This window comes from Pagrus major, chromosome 8 (assembly GCF_040436345.1).
Source record: "Pagrus major chromosome 8, Pma_NU_1.0".
NCBI lineage: Eukaryota > Metazoa > Chordata > Actinopteri > Spariformes > Sparidae > Pagrus > Pagrus major.
Genome location: NC_133222.1, coordinates 3,215,266 through 3,234,865, shown reverse-complemented (window position 1 = coordinate 3,234,865; position 19,600 = coordinate 3,215,266). Strand labels below are relative to the sequence as shown.

Genomic DNA, 19,600 nt, shown 5'->3' with positions numbered 1-19,600 from the left:
ATATTTCCCTCTGTAGTGGAGTGGAGTGGAAAAAGTAGGAGAAAATGCAGCTGAAATACTCAAGTGAAGTACAGTACTAAAGTAAATGTACTTAGTTACATTCCACCGCCGCTCTGTACTACACCACTCATTCGATATCAAGATGGCTTTGAGATTCAGGCTGCAGCTTTGCTCCGACTTTCTCTAACTTCATTTTTAACTCCAATCAGAAAAGCTGTTTTCTTGATAGCCAACACATGTCAGTGTTTAGTAGTAACGAGTATGATGAGCTCGTTGTCACGGAGAGAAGAAGAAGGGGTCGTTGTTCATATACTTTACAGCGTTGCCGCTCACAAAATAGATGATAAATGTTGCGTTTCTGGGAGTTTGTTCCAGATGTGTGGTTCATAATAACTGAACGCTGCTTCTCCATGTTTAGTTTTGACTCCAGGGACTGAAAGCAGACCTGAACCTGACGACCTCAGAGGCCTGGATGGTTCATAACGTAGCAGCCTTCAGTGCTTTATAAACCAACAGCAGGATTTTGAAATCTATTCTTTGACTGACAGGAAGCTGGTGTAAAGATCTGAGAGCTGGGGTGATGTGATCTACTTTTTTGGTTCCTGTCAGGGCTCGAGAGAGTCGTGTAAACACAGCGTTACAGGAGTCGAGTCTGCTGAAGATAAATACGAGGACAAGTTTCTCCAAATCTTGCCGAGACATAAGTCCTTTTATCCTGGATATATTCTTAAGGTGACAGTAGGCTGACTTTGTAATTGTCTTAGTGTGGCTGCTGAGTCCGTGATTACACCGAGGTTTCTGAAAACCACGACGTTGTCTTGCCTAAACCTAACCGAACAGCGAGCGTACAACGAAGGTCCGGTATGGAAGGAGCATAACCCGTACTATCATGTTAGCATTTAGCTTGAAGCAGTGTTTCACAGTGTGACCAGCGTGACCGTAGCCTCTCGCTCTTGTCAGATGACTTATTTGGGTGCGCCCCCTGCTGGCAGACTAACTTTTTAATCCCTCTGTCTCGATGACGGACACGTAGACACTTTTCAGCAGTTTGTGATTATTTCTGACAGGACTCCCGATGATTTGGCTGGATGATGAGGCTTCGGGGGTCCCTGCTGGTTTTTTTGGAAGAAGAATCAGACTCCTATATGTATTTTTTTGGGCTTGAGGACACACTGCAGACTGGGCTAATGACAGCCTGACAGCAACAGATTAACATTTTAAAGCTGAAGTGAACAGCTGCACGTTTGAATCTCTCTACAGGACGTCAGGATTCGTGCGTCTTCCCCAAACAAAACTCTTCTTGCTTGTTAAATCCCAGACCTGGACTGAAGCTGCCCCCCCTCCCCTCAGTACTGTCTGGATTGTGACAGGAGCTCTGGTGGTTGTTAAACAGACCTTTCTGTGTCTGCTCTGTGTCTGAACCTTTTATTTTTTTTAATTCAAAACGCTTCAGGGAAAGAAAAGACAAAGTAATTCAACAACAGAGACAAAAACCTTTTAACAGCATTTTTCCCGAGCAGCCAAACAAATCACCGCTCGCCCTGTTGTGCCTCCGGCTTTCAGCTAAATGGTTTTTCTTGCTGTGCGGAGGACGCTATTACCTGGACGAGTCCTTCAGTGACGGCTTAATCACAGAGTCCCCCCTCATTTTCTCTCCACACGTCAGACTCCTGCTATTTATTCTTTTTTGTTGTTTCCTTAAATTACTTCAGCAAGTACAATTAGCACTGTGCAGACGGAGATTGTGACCCGCTCTTTACCTTCATGTGTCCATGCAGATTTGATTCTGTTGATTCTCGATCTCACGTGTCCGTTTAAATGTTAATACATAGTGTTTGAAGTTATTTTCTTTTCAGGGTTGGATGAATGAAACTCACTGATTATAAGGCTGCAGCGTTGTAATCTTGGATTAATTGGTTTCTTCAGTCTCATGCTGGACTTTTATTTTAATCCCGGACTTTGGATGTTTCAGGATTTATCCGTCTGTGATGGTCGACTTTTCTGGGTTATTCCTGACTTTGACCTCAAGTTTTACGGGACTTTATTCCTATTTTTTCCTGTGCGTCCTTATTAGATTTACTCCAATATATTCCAGGTTCATCCTGACTTTGACGGTTTGTTCCTGACTCTCAAGTTTACTTCTTCACGGCTTTTTTTTACTTTGTTAATTCTGTTTTTTATGCCAGACCTTCCCACTTAATTTTGACTTTCCCGCTCTATTTTCATCGTCACTGCCATCGTCTCAGGGTATTTTTGGACACTTTATCGTCATCCCAGATTTCTCATTATCAGCCTTGTTTTTATTCTTTACAAGGTAATCCATACATATGTCACTGTTATTCTAGAAATTAGGATTTATTTTAAAATGTGTTTTGTATTGCTTTTTCCAGATTTATGCTGGACTTTCACTCCAGATTTTCAGTGCTGTTAACTTCTCAGGTTCAGTTTTCAGTAACTTTTATTTGGGTTATTCTGGAAATTCAGGGCTACTACCAATTTTTAACAGGAATATGGACTTTTCAGGGCTGTCGCTTACATTTCAGGACTCTTCCTGAGTTTTTAGCTTCGAGTAGTCAGAGTTTTTCTTTGGCGATAGCGGTTGCTGGAGAAATTATGTTCAGGTTGTCCAACTGTCCTACCCTCCATCTGCCGTCTGTCCCGTTCTTGTGAAAGCAATATCTCAAGAACATCTTGAGGGAATTTCTTCACATTTGGAAAAAAAACACATCATCATATTCTGCAAAACATGTTCTGGACACAAATCAACACCATTGCTCCAAAACAGCAACTTGACTCGTTCGCAGAGGCACGTTTTTGTGTTTTATCTGTCGTACCTGAAACTCTTGATGAGTATAAACTGTAAATCTGTGAGCAAAATGAGCTCACTGGCAGATCCCCTCACTTCTCATACATTAAATTGTGTACTGTTTTCTTTAAATGATCTAAACACACACATGTATCCAACAAAAACACATTTAACCACACAGATGTGTTTACTCACTGCAGTGACTCAGTCCAGTGTGCTGACTTTAACCTAGAGCTTTTCGTCACTTTGACCCATGAATGTGCGGTCGAGTTGCTGTAATTTCAAAATAACAAATTACAAGTCCAGTCTGAAGTTTGTGTCTCACCTACGAGTTCAATAAGTTGATGTTTTATGGTCTGTTGTTCACAGAGGCTGTGTCCACTTTCAGGTTCCTGATTTAAAATACTGGATTTCTGTGGTCTTGAACGCAGCACCAGTCAGGCTCCGTGTGTGTACCGGACTGAGCGGTTACACACATGAGCCCTGATGTTTCCTGCTGCAGGCTGCAGATGGTCACAGGACACCGGGTCAAAATCAAAACGTGTTGCGTCGTTTCTCTCCGAGCCTCGGGATGATGATGTCACAGCATGTCGTCGCTAATGTTGTTCTTCCAGATTATCGTCAACCGGCTCCTCGGATCGTCTCTTCACGTCTCTCTGCGGCAGCCGAGCGTCGGCGTGACATTTTGGGGTTAAGCTGTGGGAGGACGGCGCTCCCCGCTTGCCGCGGGACGTGATGCTCGCTGACAGCCGTCTGCGGCCCTGAGCCGTCGTTCAGCCGTCACGTCGAGTTCAGAAGAGGCTCGCTGCTCGTAAACTGGACCGCCTGGTGGACGGCGACTGCTGTTCTCACAGGTTTTACAGAGTCTGCAAAAATATTCTTTAAAACTCTTTTAATCTGGAGGACAAAGTACAGAAAGGCCGACTTATAAAGCTTCCTCTGGATTTTTTAAGGGTTATCCCTGACTTTGTTTAAATGCCTCCAAAATGTAGTGGAGTGAAGATACTCAAGTAAATCCAAGAACCTCAAAACTGTACTGAAGTACAGCACTTGAGTAAAAGTACTCATTACATTCCCTCACTGGTTATAAACTATATCTCTAGTCATACAAAATAAAATAGATGTCACCAATCATTTTATCTTAAGGCTCCACCAAACTGCAGTGTGTGGCTGTAAAAACTTTGCATCTCGACACGCCGGATATTTAAGTAAATGATCAGACGATCAACAAAAAAATTGACTGGCAACAATTTGATTATGACTGATTAATCCTCGAACTCATGAAAGTAGAAACGATTGCTGGGGCTTTTCTTTGTCATCTGTAGAAAAGGTCTTTGTGTTTCGGACATTTCTTGTCCAAGACCAAGCAGAGAATTGATTAATGGAAAAAAAATAATTAGCTATGCTGTTTGTGCAGGATATGCACTGATATCAGAGTCATATTTTCACATTATAGCTTTACTTTCAGACCAAGCAGCTGACAAAAGGTTTGAACTAAGTCACTTGGAGGTTTTAACCAGCAGAGGGTAATAATGACCATTCCTCTGTTGGTTTACACGAACATCCCCACACTTAAAAATATAGTGATGTGTAGGTGAATCACCTGTTTCAGGCTGTAACCTTCAGAAAGTCTGATATTCAATCGGTCAGTCTTTGGTTTTGTAATCTGAGCTCAGGTTGTGTTCGAGCGAAGACATTTCACAGCGACTTGAGTTGACTTTGAACGCGGTGTTAAAACGTCGTTGTTCGACAGTCTCGGTCTCAGTCAGATCTGTTCTCCGTCCCATCATCCTCTGCTGCTCTCCCTCAGCGCTGATGCTCATTGGTCCTGACAGCTGCCTGCTGCTGATTGGTCGAGTAACCCTGACCCCCCTCTCCTCCCCCGTCCTCCCCCCTCCTCTGGGCGATCCTGCCGCCTGACTGCAGATCAGCTGAAAACCTGCTGCCTGTCATCACACTGTCACTGTCACACAGAGGGAGACACCACACAACAGTTCACATTCACATTCAGTCCATGTTCAACAACAGACCATCGTTTATATCAGATCAGAGACAGGAGGCATCAGGAGGATCGATAACTTCGGGCAGAGCCGAGTGGAGTCAGGTTTTACCAAGCTGTTGTTTTTCTGACCCCTCCTGCAGGGCTTAAAGGAACAGTTCAAAGTTTTGGTAAATACTCTTATTGTCTTTATTTCTGAGAGTGAGATGAGAAGATGGGCGTCAGTCTCTGAAGCTCACTTATTAGCAGGTTGTACTCAGATATTTATATCTTTGTCGTACTTCTATTCAGGGGCTAATGAGGCTCTATCTAATTTTGGAACTACAACTCCCATCATGCCTTGGGGAATGCAAACAGGAAATAGAGTATTTCCATGGGTTCAGTGAGCATTAATAGTATGCTGATTAGGTGCGTGTACGTGGAGTTTATGATGTTGTCAGGAAGTGCGTATCACTCTGAATCGAAGTGTTTGCATCCTGTCTGTGTCTTCAGATGTGACTGAGCAACAGGCCAGGGGAGTAACAGATTACAAGGAACGGTGTTAAGTAATTAGGATACCCACAAGAAGTAACTGTTGTCCATTAAAGTTTGGATTATCAGGATTACAGTTTTGGACAGGGCTGCCAGCTCGCATTGACTGTGAGACTCACCCAATTATCACTTCTCACATGATCTCACGCCACACGTTCATTTTCTCACACCAGAAACGCATCTATAACGGATAGTGGCACAAGAAGACGACACGTCGGCGGCACTTGTGGCAGCGGCATCTCTCTCCACGGACGCAGGAACGAGGGGTGCTGAGGCGGCTGCAGCACCATAAAGCAAGGCATTATTAAAACCATCAATTTATAATAAAGCGTGCCGCAGACTCGCAGCAGAGAGAGAGAGAGGGAGAGGGAGCGTGAGAATATGAACAGAAGCATCCAACGGATATAAAAACTGTCTTTGATCGTTAAATCTATAGTATGAACTATACTGCAGGCTGGAGTCTCTGTTGACAGTGACAAACAGGCAGATCTGCATTAAATACACTCGTCTCCTCTATGAAACGTTTGTATCCTCACTGCGCTGCATTATTATGAACCATGAGTCTGTCCTTGGTGTTAACGTGTATTTGGTGATCCTATCATCAGGGGACAGCTCATCAGTTCACAACTGGCATTAGGCGTTTCGACATTGCATCTCTAGTAACCACCTGTGATCGGATCTCACTTCCCTGCTCAAAATGCAAATTAACAAGTATATCACTGGGACAAATGGACGCGATGCTTTTAAGAATTTATTATATAACGCATGCCGAATTTACAAGAAGGCCTAAATAACTGAGAATATTTCATACAAGCTTTTCACAGAGTTAATTAAGTTTCTCCAAACTCAACAACTCACAAAATTGAGCAATTTTCAAAGGGAGTCTGGGGAATTTCTCTCCCTCCTCATCTCCTCGCTGTTGTCGACTGTAGCTGATGTGGCATGAGTTGTTTTCGCTGGCAAACAACCTCTTCAGTCGTTTTGATATGAGGACGTGTCGGCCGGTGAGGGAGCAGGTTTTTCTGTGACTGCAGAGTAACTTGAGTTAATCAGAATGATGAAAATATGAGCCTGGTATTAAAGTTTTAACAGATTAATATGAGCATCACAAACGTGTAATTTGTTATGTAAACATGAAGAAACACTCAGCTTCTGTGTGATGTTATTTAATTTCTGTATTTCTGAAGGAACAGTCAGTAGGTTGCTACAACACACTTTACCTGTAAATGGTGTCACTTCCTCGATCAGCTTGTACCCTCTAACGTGAGTCACACTAACAGTCTGCAGAGCTCACACAGCGTTTCGTGTCCTTTTCCTTTAAGCTGACCTCCGACCTGCACTCCGCCGCCGCTCATTTAAAACACATCATTAAGAGGAGCAGCCGAGACGAGGACGAGTCGCCGTTTTCCTTCAGCAACGAGCCAAAATATAAAGAGCAGAGCGCTGGCATTTCAATGGCATTTCAGTTTGTTCTCCGGGATAAAAACATTTTTATGTTCTCAGCAAAACCTGCAGACTGACTCAGATCAGGTTCATTAATCGGAGACCTTAATATCTTCTTCCCTGTGACAAATGAGTCAGACGCAGAAAATAGAGTGCCAGTCTGCACAATGAACAGGAAGTAACAGTACGTGGAGTATAAAGTCCAGGAGCGATGGTGGTCCTGCTGAAATATAAAGAGTCAACAGTGACTTGAAGGACGGGACGTGAAAATAACCACTTTACCATCTTTCCTTGACATTTAAGGAATATTTTTAGAAAAATGCATATTCACTATCTTTTCAAGCATTAGATAAGACATCTCTCTCACATCTGTCCGTTAAATGTAAAGCTACAGCCAGCAGCTGGTTAGCTTAACTAAGCAGAAACACTTAAACACACATGAGGAAACAGCTCGCCTGGCTCTGTCCAGAGGTGAGGTAGCTGCTGGAAATGTGTTCGTGCACGCCAACTTCTCACAACGTCAGGTAAACCATACCGGTGTTTCTCCTTTCGCTTTGACAACAAATCCTCAGCTCTCCAAACTCTCTCCACGCTAAAAGTCAAATGTGACTCCCGTTGTGCTGCGACTCTGCTGCTGGCCCCGCCGCTGCACGGAGTTGACGCCTCCAGCAGTTTATAATCGTAGCATCTGTCGTTGGATGATTGATTTTTTTTAAATGGCGGTGGGGGCGGTGGGGAAGTAATGTAATCGGTGTAAGCCCGACCACAGTGCAACACCGGGAACACCAACTACCACGGCAAGCCTAGTGCAAGGTTTGAATAAGTTATTTATGAGGACAAAAAGATGTGAAGAAAATGTGAGCCAAAGTGCTGCCAGGTGTCTGGCAAGAAATAAAGTACAACTGTGTTTAATTTGTTAGTTCAGTGCAACCTGCAACCTACATTTTCAGACACATTGCGCTTTCTTGAAGTACTCCTACGACATCACAATACGAGCAGTGGCCCCAAGCTCGTTTGAGTGTACTGTACTAAACGCTGCGTGACAATCAGGGTTTTTGCCACATTTCATCCTGATATTCACACAATTTACATTGCTTAGCTATAACAACTACACAGTCTACAACACATCAAGCATGAAGACTGAAAAAGAGATGATAAGGAGTCAAACAGGGCCTCAAGTATGTGATCCAGTTCATCATACAGTAGTTTGAGGCTGAAGGCATTGCAGGCTGAAGGATGCAGCCTTTTTATACATGAGAGAAGCGTAAACCAACCCACACTGAACCAGAGTTGGACTCGTATAAGACAGCTGTCGCTCTGTTTTTAACTGTACACTGAGTTACATCAGGCTTCAGGATTAAATAAAGTTTTTGTATGGCATCTCCACTGTCCATATTCCCACACTCTCTCTCCCACTCCTTCATCCATACGAGCTCTCTCTTTCTCTCTTCCGGGAGTCAGTTAGATGGCGACTATTAAACGAATAATCAGACGAAACCTACAATTTAGAGCGACCTCAGGTTACCATCTATTTTAGATTTCAGGAGCTATAACCAAATCACACATCCAGTGTCTGACAGGATGATCGGTGTCCTGAAGACTTTGGTTACTCTTTTGAGAATTAGAAAAGCTCCGACCTGCTGCGAATCACATCACTGAAACGTTCAGAGATGCCAGTGTGCCACACCTTTACATCCAAGTAAAAAAACACGTTTGATCATGTGTGATTTTAGTGATGCTGCAGCCGCCTCAGCCCACGACTGTCATGCCTCCGTGCGATGAAAACATGCGCAGCCATTCGACAGCTTCCTCTTGTATAACATTCCACTTTAGCTTTTTTGTTCTGTTTGTTCTATAAGAGGTGTGAAGCTGTGAGTCGTGTTCAACTCCAACATCCTTTAAAACCAGTACAGTGGGAGGTCACACAGGTGGGCTCAGTGGGAATGTAAAACAGTGCTGCTGAAGAAAACAAAAGCGCTCATTATATGAGAAATAAAGCATCAGCAGAACATTAACGGCTTTATGTCTTCAATTCCCAGCCCCCCAAAGTAAATCCAAAGCTGTTGTTGAACCGTTTGGAGTACAGGCATGGTTTTGGGCTCTTTTGAAAGGTTATAAGCTGAATTTCTATCCCAAGTTGTCAAAAAGCTCTGTAAGTGCTTCTGGAAATAATCTTTAGAAGTTTGAACACACTGAATTATTATTTTTTTCTCGCCTGAATTTGCAAATGCAAATATCAGCCTGCAGGTGAACTGTAAATGTCCCTATTAGCTGGAAAACAAAGGTTCCACATCATTAAGTATTAGTTCACATTAGAAAAAACATATTTTTCTAAGGAAGTATCCAGGCACTTGGCAAAAAAAATGTTATTGTGTGACCTCATGATACCCCTGTTTGAGAGTAATAGGTGCAAAGACTCATTGTAATTCCTTTTTTCCCTTATTTACATTAACTTTATGCATAAAACTACATAATTTTCCTTAATTTCCATATTTGGGCCTCTAAAAACTGATATTAACTATATATTACTGGATTTGAAATCTCATTGGCCACAGGATGCATCAATCATCCGGAGGCTGGCATCTAAGTGGCTCAGCAGAGCGGAGAAATTAGATGGATTGGGTCACTTGTCTACACGATCATTCATTGGCTGTTTAAGGCTCTAGGGCGGGCGTAGAAGCTCCTATGAGCTGTAATTGAACCGCAATTACATTTTTTTTGCCATTTTTGTCACCATTTAATCAGAAAATACTGTGTTTTGGACTAAAAACCTCACTGACATGTATGTGGTGGACATTTGGGAATAAGAGAAGACAGTTTTTCTTGGCGTTTAATGCACTACTGCAACACCCAGACACTTTATTGGTGACTACAAAGTTACATTCAGGTGTTAGCTATGTGTGTTTTGTTTGGCGAACTAGCCGGATGGCCCACGTAGCTTCGCCACAATGTTTTCCGAAACCTAACCAAGTAGTTTTAGTGCCTAAACTCAACTAAATGGGGATCAGGTCTGTCGGTGTTCAGCCTAACTTGTTGGAGATTTTTTTAAAGACTATAACAGAGAAATAAACAGACGGGTGAGAATAAAATTAAATGTAACTTCCTGATGTCTCAAAACCTTTAAAACCTTTTAATTAAATTGGTAAGAACACCTGTGTTGGTGATCGTGCTTACAGTCACCTTTTTCCATGTGGATCAGCAGAGACGGGTATGTGCATTTTTCCCAGATCAGCAGTTCCAGCCTCTGAAGCCTGGATGTGTAAAGCCCTCCTGTCTCTCTAGTCCCTCAGCTGATGAACGATCACGGCACGTCTGACTCCTCAGGACGAATTTCATAATGACTTCAAAGGCAAACTGACACTATGATCCCACCGTATGATAAACAGGACCGACGTGTTTCCCTCTCCTCACTTCCTGTCTGTCCACTTCTATCTGGCAGGATTTACTGCAGGGCAGCATCACTTGCTGTTTGGCCATCAAAAGCCCTCCCTGATAATTACAAAATGATGGAGGGTGGAGAGCCCACTTCAAAGAACCCTTGTGGAGGCGAGGCCCAGATTTAGAAAACCATCAAGCTGGCCAAAAAATATCAGCAGAACAGAAAGTATCCCATAAATCCTGTTAAACTGCTTCCCAGGAGGCGGTGGGATGTTGGATCGAATGAAGACCAACTGCTGGAAAACAGAGCCTCGTCTAACAGGGACTCAGTATGTTATTATGGACCAGGCGCAGACTGGAAGATAACCGTGAAGTTAAAATCTGGTGTTGTGTTGGACCATAATGTCACGCTGAGAGTTAAATAATTGGAAGAAATGAGTGTTACAATACAAAAATAGTCGACAAGGGAAAAAATCTGGTCACGGCTGAATTTAAGATGGTGACATTTTGCAGCCAAATGCAAAATGGAGGAAGCTATCGTACCTTAAAGTCCCCTTGACGCGGTGAATGAATATACGTTACGCCCCGCACCAGAGTCTCCACTGCTGACTTCCCTTCGACTGGCAGCTCCGAGTGAGCACGGTCAGACAAGGACGGCAAAACACCGTCCTCCTTCATCGCTCGCTGTCATGAGACAGTTTCACTCAAATCAGAGAATATGAAATGGAGTCGAGGTTCAGTGATGATTTTTGATTCTCCTCCAGTTTCGAGTCAAAAGAAATTAGCGTTCATCTCTGCTCGTCTTGTTTTGTTGCTGTGGGTTTTAGCTCTCCTGTCTCTGAACTCGTGATGGATTTCTCTCTGATACTCTGGAGGCCTTCACTTTTAAACTCTAAAAATGTCCTGTCTTTAATAAAAAATATTAGGGAAATGTGGAAATAAATGGCCAACATGATCACGATATCACAACGTCTGCATTCTTATCCACGAGAAGAAAAGATGTATCCTGAATAAAGGATAAAGGAAAGTCTGAGAGTTTCAGGAGTTTTCCTACCAGTTCTTTTTTTAGTTTAAAATGTAAATCACCTAACAGCTGCACTTAACATTTCTTTGTTTCCCTATAAAAGGTTCTAATTTTCTTTCTCTGTAAATCCTCCAAACCTGCTGAAATGCTGTGCTTTCCCACACATAATGAGCTTCTGCTCTTTCCTCACAGTCGCCCCCCCAAGAACCCCACAATTAAATGTGCCTGTGGTTGGAGCCTATTGTCATTTAAAGAATGGTCAGTAATTAGCTGTATTGAGCCGAGCTCTCAGAGGAACTTCCTGTTTCCTCTGGAGACCGAGCCGTACCCCGCTGCTGAAGATATGGAGCCGAACACGGCGGGAAAGTAAAATGCTAATGAGGACGAAGAGTTCGCCACGCATAATGATGACGATGACAGTTTCAGGGCTGCAACTATCTATTAATGTCTTACAAATTAATCTGTCAACCTTTTTCTCAATTTATCATTTGATTGATTGGCCTGTAAAATGTAAGAAAACAGTGAAAAATGCCCATTATAATTTCCCACAGCTGAAGTTGATGTATTAAAACTTTGTGTTATTGGAAGATCAGTCCAAATTAGAGCCAAATTTATAAAAACGTTATGAAAAAGTTGTTTGTTTTAGGACAATTTTCTGTTATTTATTGACCAAAATAGACCGATACTGATATATCTGCTGTGAACTAATATCAGTTGATAGTAGAAGCTGACCGATACTACATTTTTTTGGGGCTGATGCCAATACCGATTAATTGTGAGGCTGTTTCAAATAGAGGCCTGGTTGACATAAACTATTCGAGACTGTACAAGGTATCAGTAAATTAGGTCAGCGTTGTAAAAAGTACCCAAAAGTCATCCGAATAGTGCTTGAATAAAATTCTTAAGGACTCTGATATAAAATCTACTTAAAGGTCTTGAGTATTGATTGAACATTTCTATGCAGACGAATCATGTTTTACAATTAAAAATACAGCTGTAGAGCTTGTAGAAAGGAAACGTAGCTTGCGAGAGCAACGTTAACGTTAGGTAGCTAGCATTAGCAACGTTAGCTTGTGCAACAAACGCGACCATTTCAGAGACCCTTAAGTGTCAAAAGTACAAGTAGAAATAAATTCTACATATCTCATGTATGTATGCACTGTATACCATCGTGATGAGTTTTATTTATTCAACTGTCAATAAAATAAATGAATTAAAAACTTGCTACTTTGGCTCTGATGCAACATGTAGTCTGCAAAGTGACTAGTAACTAAATATATCAATCTTGTGGAATAGAAAGTACAATATGTAGTGGAGTAGAAGTATAAAGTTGCAGAAAATGGAAATACTCAAGTAAAGTACCCCAGATTGTTCATGATTACAGTTCTTGAGCAAATGTACTTAGTAAAACTCTGCTGCTGAAGAGGTTAACCATGCAGAACTGCTATAACGCTTCTTTAAATAGCAACAATTATCATGGGAGAGTTTTTCTAAACGGGCCACATTTCCCAAAAAGTCCAAATTAATAACTTATTTCCCCTTTTAGACGAGCTGAAGCAGCAGCAGCAGCAGCAGCTCCGGATAATCATTCCTGCAGAGAAATGATCCGGCCTGACAGAGAGAGAGATTTCAATCAGCAGGATGGATAGATTTCAGGAGACAGAGAAAGAGAGAGAGAGCTAGCAGGCCGGCAGCTGCTTCTCATGGTCATAAATTAAAATTGTCAGGGTGACGCTAACGCTGGAGCTAATGAGTGGTAGGGATGAAGATAAATGTCTGGAGCATTCCCGTCTCATGTCAAGGTGAACTGATAGAAACACCAACAACATCTCATTTAGGCGGCTCCGGGATCGTACAACGAGCCGGGGAGCTGCTGAAACGGTTCAGCTGTGTTTTCATGATGTTTCCACCTCAGGGCTGACAGCTGATCCTTTCATATGCTAATATGTTTGAGCCTCAGCATGTTTCCGAATAGGGTCTACTGAAGGTTTTGTGCATCCATTTTTATCCAAATAAAAAATAAAAATCAGAAACCTGTGGCTTCGTACCTGCCGGCTCTGTGTCCCGGTCCGGAGGGGATTCGTCCGTCTGATAAACTGTCTCACTCTCTAAGACGTGAGACAGCTGGGAAGCTGCTCGTCCTCACGCAGAGGCCGAAGCTAATTATTCTCTGCAGAAACTTCAGCGTTTGTTTCATCACTTCTAATCCTGTTTGCTGCTCCATGCTGACTCAGCTGGGCTGGAGGACGGATGCTTCATCTTCCCCCCATCCAGCTGATCAATCTGCTCAAACCGGGAGCATAAATCAATCCCGAATAAGATGAAAGAGTGATCCGATCTTAATCGAGCTTCTCAGAATGATGTAATGATGTTGTTATGACATAATTAGACAGCCTGCGTCTCTGTCTCTCTCTCTCTCACCACCAAAAGATGACACTCGTGCAGTCACGGCATAGACTTAAAGCTGTTGTAAGCGTTGTCGTTGTTTTAGCTAACTAGAGGTGGCTGTTTCTTTGCCTTCTTCAAGTGTTTTTCTTCACTTCCATCTGTAATAGGTATCTTTCCCTTCCACTAATATGGAAGAGGGTAACAGTGTTTTGCTACTATAACCTCAATTTAACCTGGTCTACGTTGACGATACAACCTTTTACTATCAATCAAAACGTGTCATCATCATTTTGCATTCAGCCGCGTTTAGAAAACAGCTGCAAAGACTGTGCTCTGTCCTGACCAGGAAGATGGGCCGATGGGCTCGTTGTAAGACAAGAAAACTTCACCAGACAAACTTGGAGACACTTTCATGTTGTAGGCAGCAACATAAAGGAAACAAACACACCCGACAACACCGGGCAGGAAGAAGAGAAGATGTCTCCTGTGGAAAGAAGTTGTGTTTCTGTTCGACAGACGGACAGTGAGTGATGGACTTCACTGTTTTCACAACTTGGATTCATTTGATGAAAAAGCCCTTTTTGATGCTTTTGATCCGATTCTTAAGCACGAAAGGAATATGAATTATTGAGAAATCGACACAAATTAGGACTTTATGATCGCTTCAAAGGATGGGAGGCTCCACTTTTCTCCGTCTCTTTGACATGCCGGCAAATCTGAATGAATTACTCTTCAGTTCTTCTGGTTTCTGTTAAAATGACTGATCGTACCATGTGTAGCAGGTCCATACTGACAAAACGTTTATATCGTTATGAGCTGTTCTGAACTAACGTCGGCCTAAACAGGTCGCCAGCAACCTGACGGGTCTTAATATCGGGTGGTTACGTGTTACTGGACGGAGTAACTGTAATTATATTACTGTTACTGGACTGTGTGAAGATATAACCCGTACACTGAAAGTATTGTTGTGTAGAAAACAGATATTTACGTACAACGCCAGTAAACACAGCTCACAGGTCTGATCCACAGCAGTTAACAGTCTGTTGTCTGATCATCAGAGTCGTCTGAACGAGTGTTTTAGGCTTCACAGCAGCAAGTGGGTCAGTCAGTGTTTGAGGCCTGTGTGTGTTAAAGTGGGACAGCCCAAATAAATAATATGTAAAAAAATGTACTTACAATGCAGAAAAGGCTGCTGGAGCTTCTCTCTGCTGTCAGCTGCTGACAGAGAGAGACTGTCTCTGTTATTCCCCGTCGACTCGACACGCTGTGAGGAAAAAACTGACTACGAGAGCAAAACAGTCTCCACTTCAACCATTAAACCGATCTACTGTTTGATCCTGAAGTCAGACTGGAATTATTTCAATCACGACAAAGACTTTTTAAGATGGAAAAAGACCGGAAAGTAGAGAGACAAGAGAATAAATGACTACAGCTGCCCAGGTGTGGTCCTGGTGGGTACAGGTCAGGTTCAGTTTCAGGTAACCGAGGGGCGGATGCTTAAAATGGTACGATCCTACAAAATTCGGCAGTTTTCTGCTGCTTGCTGAGGACGGAGAAAACAACATAAGGAAGAACAGCTGTGAAGATAAAACACCGATTTAGAAAGAAAACTCAGTAATTACAGATTTTTTCTGGGGGCTGATTAGCAAACCAGTCTCACATCAAAACGTGTAATAGCTACGTCAGTCCTCCACACAAAATGTAGTTTCACGACCCTTTACAACCCTTTTTAAACTCTAACCAAGGAACTCATATATATATATAGAGAGAGATCTGACTATTTCATTTCAGTGGAGGATGGAGATGGCCGGTTTTGGTCGCCACAAAAACCGCCGGAAATGTCTCCTTTAAAAAACCACAACGAAAACAGATGGAAATGTCTCCACATGTCCTGAAAAATATCCAGTGTTGTGGCCCGAACTGCGGTTGGCCGTTTGGCAGCTGTTGGCTGTAGTAACACCACCACCATCACCTCCACCTGCTGATGTGAAAGTCAACTAAAAAGCAAATTATGTGAACGTGATATCTCTCGTTAACTACACATGTCAACCTCGGACGTATCTGTGGTTTACAGTTAACTGCTAACATTATATCCTGGTGACGAGGCTGCTGGTCCTTCTCTCATCTTTTAAAGAAAAATCCTTTCACTTTATGTTTTGGTTGTTTTTCAGCACCTGTAGATGAAAAATCGTCAGAGAATTGAATTCTTCTTCCATCCAAACAGACCGAAGGTGTGAACGCAGTGAGGGAAACCTACGAAACAGCTGTTCACAAAATAAAACACACTCTGTCTTCTGTTGGAGTTCAACCACTCCACTCTACACCGTCTGAGGGCGAGAAACACCCACACACACGCTCCCGTATCTGACTGTATATCCATAATGCAGCAGCTCCTCTCCGCGCTCCACTGAGCTGATTTGCTGAACACGAGTGGAGAAAATGTTTCTGAACTGAAGGACCGTCCTTAAAGCTGAGCACTTTACATAATCCCCCCGGGGCGGAGATGAGATGAATGCTCGGCGTCTTCGGCAGGACGAGGACAGAATGTAAACGGAGAACCTGAATGTGAGACGTTCAGGGGACGGTTTGTTTGTTTATTTGTTTGTTTGTGTCCTCAGCAGACGGGCTGGACCCTGACTGAACAGTTGAGACAAGGCAGTTTGTGGTGGCTCCAGTTCCTCCATGCTGACAGGAGGTGAAGGCCGGTGTCTGGCTGGTTTTGGAGGCCAAAAAGCCAGCTGGCTGTGACCGCAGTGTCAGCAGCAGGTCGCACACATCAGACGGTGTCCTCAGGCTCGGACAGGTCTGAGCCGGGCCTGGACGGAGCTCAGAGAGTCAGCGGGAGGGCAGTTCAGTCAATCGATTTCTGGCTGTCGGCTGATTTTGCTGCTCACATGAATAATGCTGCAGTGAGGACGGGTTATTTTTAGGAGAAAAGAATACCAGAACATTTGTTCTGGTATTTATTTCAGACTTGGAGAACCAAGGAAAGGCCATGGAGAAAGTGTTTTAATCAGTTGGAGCGCATAATACTGTTCAATATCTTTAAAAACCCACACAGTTTGTCCAAAGTGTCCAAAACTATTTTAAATTCCAGTGAAGTTCTCAAAGATTCCTCATATTCAAAATTTGCCAGGGTTGATTTTGAAGAAATGCGTCTTAAATTATGCAGCAGACGTGTCGAATATTTCCATTGATGCTGATGTTTCAGATATGTGAGTCGGTGGAAATGTCATGATTCTGATTTGCATTCTGACGAGCTGATGTTCTGAGCTGGTCTCCCAGACATCGAGTTGATGTACTATATTTGTTTTGTAAGTTACAGTCTGATGGAAGTTTTTCTTGCAAAAGGAAATGCTTCGTTAATGCAACAAACATGGTCGTGTCAGAGGTTGAAGTGGACACTTCGATGTTGGGACGTTTCAAGCCATGTTTGTGTGTCAAAACAGGAACATGAAGCTAAAACCAGACCTCTCTTTCAACCCCACGGGTCGAGGCAGACGGCCGCCCATCATTCAGTCCGGTTCTGCTCGAGGTTTCTTCCTGTTAAAAGGCAGTTATTTCTCACCTTGCTCGTGGGGGAAATGTTGGCTCTCTGTAAATAAATTAATCAAGGAGTTTGGTTTAGACCGGCGCAATTTAGAAAGTGTCATGAGACAACTTTTGTTGTGAATTGGCGCTACTCGAGTTTTGATTAGTTATCGCCTAATAAATAATTAAATATTGATCGTTGTGAAACACTTTTTTTGGCGTCGCCCTGCAGCCGCCTCTTCACATCCTGCAAAAAGTTGTCTTTTAAACTTTGCACAGTCGTGAAGAGAATTAATAAACAGCTCGCTGTGGGCGACGCTACGATGTTATTATGGATGGAAATGAAACCACCCATCGCTGACATAATACAGTAGTGCGTATGCGACTAGGTGCATTCCCCCTGGGGATCAATAAAGCATTTCTGATTCTGATTCTCACCTGGTGAACATCCAGCCAAAACACAAAAACGCTGGTACGGATAGCGGGAGGAGGGGGGAGGGAAGTAGCAGTGGATTGCTGCTGCGTTACCAGATGCAAACGAAGGACGTTTTGCCATCGTTTCACCCATTCTCATCTGGTCACCATATCTTTTCCTAACCATGACCAAGTGTTTTTTGTGCCTTAAACTTACCGGACCATAAGCACAGCAGTGTTAAATCCACAAAAATAAATCAGAAATTTAGCCCCAGGTTGTCAACCAGGTCTTCAACTTTTGGTCTGGTTCACATAAAAGTAAGAAAAAAACCTCTGAACAAGCTTCAGTCTGAAGCGTCAAACTAGAGTTAAAACTATTTAAAACAATGAATCAGTTTTAAACTCGGCTTTGGTTTCTCACAGTTTTAACTCAGTGTACACTGGTTGTCTCTCCAGTGTGTGAACTCTACGATCTGCAGACACTTTATTGTGTTTCTGTGTCGTTCAGAGACGCCTGCAGTCTCTCCGTTCAATGAGTCGCTAGCCCCAAGAAAAATAAAAAACCAACAGAAGTTTATTTCCCTCCTCTGATGCTGACGGAGGATCTGTTTCTGTTCCAGCTTCTTTTCTAATCGCACGCTGAACTGCAGTTCACCTTCTTTCCTCCGCTGAGCTTCAAAAGACTGAACGCCACCAGAGACGCGTGACCCCGGCTGATGTCAGGCTCGTTTCACAGGAGTGTGTTCTCACTTTCTGTTGGGTTTCCCATCAGACGCCTCTCAGGAGCCGATTTCATTTAAAGGGCTTCACACATGCTCCTTTGTTTCCTCAGCTGTTGAATGAAGGTTGTGTCAACCAATCGGGAGAGTTTCCAGTGTCAGATTGAGACAGTGTGAATGGTTTGAGTGAAAATATCCATGAATTTCATATCTTAGTGTTTGGTTTGTCCCTTTTTTGCTGTCATGACAGTTCAAAGTCTTGTTTACCACATTTAATTTAAAACCAAATGTTTATGTTCAAACTTTACGTCTGTTTCTGTTTCTCTCTTGTCACAACTCTGCTCTGGTTAGGTTTAGGCACACAAACCACTCAGTTAGGATTAGAAAAACATCATCATTTAGCTTAAATTAACCTGTTTCGGTCGCCACGATCACTGATGGAAACGATCCGACTTCCCGTGAAAAATATCCAGTTTTGGTCGGCACAGAAAGGGATGGAAACTGTGATGGCAGGTGTATGAACTGCTGTGAAAATCAGCGAATAAGCATATAATGTGAACGTGATATGTCACGTTTGCTGCAGATGTCGACCTTGGACTGTATCTGTGGTACTCTATCCTGGCGACTGGGCCGTGATCAGAGTTCCTGTGGCGAGAACACGGACGATCTTTGGCGTCGAGTGCGAGGTCAGAACAGAAACATCACTCAGAAGGACATCTTTTATTTAACTACGATGACCTCCATCATCCCGGTGCCTCGTAACGGGTTCAGAAACCCCTGAAGCTCTCCTGAATGTTAATGTTGGTAAAATAATGTCGTCCTGATCTTTAAAGGCAGAACTAAATATGAGTCACTGCAGGTCAGGACTGGTTTCTGACTCTGAGATGACTTGATAAATACAAACCACGTCCTGTCGGCTGACCCTGGGTCAAACAGTCAGTTTTACATGGTGCATTTTATGAAATAATTTTACTCGGAGGTGACAGCTTGCAGAATAAACTCCTCTTAGAGAATTATTGGGGAATTAGAGGAGCCAGAGAGCGTAAAACAGCACGTCTTCCTTATCTGAGGTGGTTAAATGTTTATTTAAAGACGGAAACTGAGTTCTGAGTTTTGTCCTTTGCATTAGAGGCTATTCGGCGCCGCAGTGAGTCATTCTGACTTCTCCCTGAATTCAATTTGATCCCAGCGAGAGAGAAACATTAAGAGAAACAGAGCAGTGACAGCAGGAGTCATGTAGGATTTTACCTCGAGGGCGAAGCTGTTTATTTGTCCGGGAAAGAGACGGATGACAGTAAATAGAGCTTAACTTTAAATAAAACAATCAGAGCGCAGAGTGAACCATGATGGACGTGCGCTGTCACCTC

The 19,600-nt window shown here is 43.0% G+C and overlaps 1 protein-coding gene across 1 annotated transcript in view; it reads left to right on the top strand.

Moving 5' to 3' along the window:
• Positions 1-19,600, top strand: part of grm8b (glutamate receptor, metabotropic 8b) — a 117,783-nt gene that overhangs the window by 13,014 nt on the left and 85,169 nt on the right. The window lies entirely within an intron of this gene.